This window comes from Miscanthus floridulus, chromosome 16 (genome assembly GCF_019320115.1).
Source record: "Miscanthus floridulus cultivar M001 chromosome 16, ASM1932011v1, whole genome shotgun sequence".
In the NCBI taxonomy this organism is placed as follows: domain Eukaryota; kingdom Viridiplantae; phylum Streptophyta; class Magnoliopsida; order Poales; family Poaceae; genus Miscanthus; species Miscanthus floridulus.
The window spans coordinates 9532369-9536077 of record NC_089595.1 but is presented as its reverse complement, the minus strand read 5'-3'; the positions used below and the strand labels follow the sequence as shown (position 1 = coordinate 9536077).

Genomic DNA, 3709 nt, shown 5'->3' with positions numbered 1-3709 from the left:
GAACTGAAGATGAAAGATGAAAAAAGGAAATCTGATTGCTTACCACCTGCTTGAAAGTAGTACAGGTGCTTACATGGAATGGTTAGTTAATGAACCAATGCGGCTATTAATAAAAATCGAATATAAGGACGCACGTTTAGTAATGCTTCCTGCAAATGCAATAAACCCTCAAGCCAGATAGCCTTGCATATCCTTGGAGGTTTTTCTTTCCTCCTGTCGGGTAAGTCTTGCTGAGTACAATTAAGTACTCACAGTTTTATTCCCCCTGTTGCAGGTGATAGGTGGATGCTAGAGCTGACCCTTGTGTGTGGATATCTCCTGTGGGCTTAGCGAGGATTTCCTTTACGCTGCTATCATAGTTTTTATTTATAGCTCTCACCAAATGTTTTATAAAGGAAAGATTTATAATCTGTTGTCATAGTTTACATATCAATGTTTCACCATGCCATGAATAGATAATTATTTCCGCTGTAATTCAGATCACATATTTATATTTGGCTGTTACATTAAATTGTTCACAACTCTGATAATATGATTATATTCCATTGTTATAATAATAAATGTTATACTCTGATGTACATGTAAAGTGATGTAAGAAATGGTTAAGAATGATGTGAGCTTTATTCTCTTATTTGTAATCCTGATGAAAAATATGGATTTTCGGGTTCTCCTCGGGTGTGCCCGACGGAACCGAGTAATTTAGTGTTCTCCCCTGAGTGCTTAGTATCTAATGGAAGACAAGCACTCCTAAGAGGCATCAGATTAGGCGGTTCTGCCACATCTGTGTACCATAATCTGGCTATGTAGCTTCTTCATTAATAGGCTCCTCAATCTTCTTGTCTTGAGTGTCCCATTCATTCCAGCGGTCTTCATACCTTGATACTTCTCCTGGGTAATCTGCCAATCCATCCTTCAAGGGCTAGGTTGCTTGACGGCGGGATCAACATCTCCTCCTATTGCGGTTCTTCTTGGGCTGTTCATAATTAGTATAACTATTAAAGTGACAGCATACCTTTCCATCTGGGAATTGGAAGTGGACTTGTCTAGATCCAATGTAGATGACAGCGTTGGTGGTGTTGAGGAATAGTCTTCCCAAGATAATGGGGGTCTCTTTGTCTTCTACTCCCATGTCCAGGACCATAAAATCAGCAGGAACATAACGATCTTGGATTTGTACAATGACATCCTTCGCTATTCCCTTTGGGAACCGAACTGATTGGTCTGCCATCTGCAACTGCATATATTTAGGATACAAGGGTTCATTACCAAATAAATATTCATATGTTACCTTTGACATTATGTTGACACCTGATCCAATATCGCAGGTCTTATGGAAAACTTTCTGATTGATTAAGCATTCAATTGTCGGTACTCCAGGATCATCCTTCTTGGCTAGGAATGGTGGAGTGAGCAAACCTTCATACTCTGATTGGATTGTGTTGATCATCTTGATAGTCTCTTCTTGTGCCTAGCAAGCCTTGTTCTTCCTCCAACTTCTAGGATTCTTCTTCTCTTTGATCATCACTGGTTCATCTCTCTTGTATGGCACATGAGGTCATGCAGGTGTGTGCAGCATCCAGCTCCTGAATGAGAATTTCTCTTTCTTGTCCTTAATAGTGAAAACAATCTTAGCAAGCTCCACATAAATGATGGCCTTCGTGGTGCATAGGAATGGTCGGCCTAAAATGATCGGTGATTTCTCATCTTCTCCTGTGTCCACAACCACAAAGTCTACAAGAACATATGATTGTCCCACTCTGATGATAGCATCTTCAAGAACTCCCTCAGGGTAGCATAGTGTTTGATCTGCAAGCTGCAAACGCATATTTGTGTACAACAAAGGATCTCCTAAAATCTTATCATAAATTACCTTGGGTATGATGTTGATACTTGCGCCAAAATTGCAAATAGCTTCCTGGAAAATGTGACATCCTATGGAGATAGGAATGACTGGTCTCCCTGGACTGCCTTTCTTGTCGGGAAGTGTGTAATCAATCCACTTCACTTCCGGTGGTTCGATGTAATAATTGGCTGCATTGTAAATATCGATAAGATTTGCAGTTTCTAAATCTTTCGGCTGGCCCGGAATCTTACCCTTTTCCAATGGAGGAACAGCAGCTGCTAGCTGAGCTAATTGTGATTCTATCATTTTATTAAAGCTATGCTGATTCTTAATGGCTGAAGCAAAGGCATCCATTCTAGTGCTTATAGTTTCTAAAGTTTTATCAGTAGAAGCTACCTTTCTAGTCATTTGATCTAACAATCTAGATTGACCAGCAATTACATCTCTCAAAGGTGGTTGATTTGAAGCATTGTAATTATTACCTTGAAAGTTACCTTGATAGTTTGGCCTCTGTTGCTGATTCCATCCTTAATTTTGCTGAGGACGATAGTTGTTGTTGTTGATGATGTAGTTCACATCCTCTTGGAGTTCAGGGCAGTTGCTCCCTGAATGCCTAGTGTCTCCACACTCTTCACAAGTCATGCGGGAATCATGAATGTGCATGACTTCTTTCTTCTCACCCATTTGATCTTTGAGCCTCTTGATCAGCAGATCTACCTTGGCAATCAACATGTCTTCCTCTTTGAGTTGATGCATACCTCCTCCTCTCTTACGAGGTTGAACACGTTCTTCATTCCAGCTCTGATTGGAAGCCATCTTCTCAATAAGTGATGTTGTATCTACGAGGTTGAGTGACAAGAATGCACCTCCAGCAGTAGCATCAATGGTCTCATTGGTGCTAGTGTTTAGCCCGTGATAGAAAGTCTGCAGTAATAGCCAATTCTCCATCCCATGATGAGGACATTCTGCAATGTAATCTTGAAAGCATTCCCAAGCTTCGGGGATTGATTCATCATGTTGTTGTTGAAAGCTTGAAATTTTTCTACGCAGAGCATTGGTCTTGCTTGTGGGAAAGAACTTGGCCAGGAAAGCAGTTGAGCAGATATTCCATGTAGTGTGTTTCTCTCTATTTGCATAGAACCACTACTTAGCTTTCCCCAATAGTTAAAATGGGAAAAGGCGGAGTAAAATAGCATCTCTAGGTACTCCCTTGATAGTGAAGGTGCTGTAGATCTCTAGAAAGTGTTGTAAATGTGCACTTGCATCTTCATGAGCCTTTCCACAAAATTGATTAGCTTGCACCATAGTGATGAGTGCAGGCTTGAGCTCGAATCCATTGTCTCCAACATTGACTTCTGGTCTAGTATGAATATTTGTTGTTGTCGGAGCAGAGAATTCACGGAGACTCTTCTATGCCATAGCCTCAAACTCTGGTGTCAAACTTCTTCTGATTCGGTGATCTTCCAACTCAAGAGCAAGAACCTTCTTGAGTTTAGCTCTAGTCTTCTTGAGTAATGCTTCTAGATCGTCAACAAAGTTCTCTGGAAGATTACACATACATTACCCTACATAAGATACACAAGTAGGAAAAACAAGGGTAAGCCTGTTATGAGCAGAGATCAATGGTCATTTTTTCTTCTCAGTAGTTACATAAAATTATCAATACTTCCTAAGTTAAATACCTTCACCGGCAACGGCGCCAAAAATGCTTGTTGGCATTTTTTAGCACCACTACTAAAAATAGAATTACTCCTACTAATAGCAATGGTGCCAGAAATGATATGGTAATTATTAACTTGTCACTGTTACAGTAGCCAACCACCTATCAATTAACCTTCATCTCTAATATTAAACTAGGTTGTCATC

The 3709-nt window shown here is 40.2% G+C and overlaps 1 non-coding gene across 1 annotated transcript; it reads left to right on the top strand.

Moving 5' to 3' along the window:
* Window positions 1-2789: 2789 nt before the first annotated feature.
* On the top strand, window positions 2790-2898 carry LOC136514690 (small nucleolar RNA R71). The gene has a single exon (XR_010773829.1). It is a non-coding gene; the product is annotated as a small nucleolar RNA R71 (small nucleolar RNA).
* The last annotated feature ends 811 nt before the right edge of the window (window positions 2899-3709 follow it).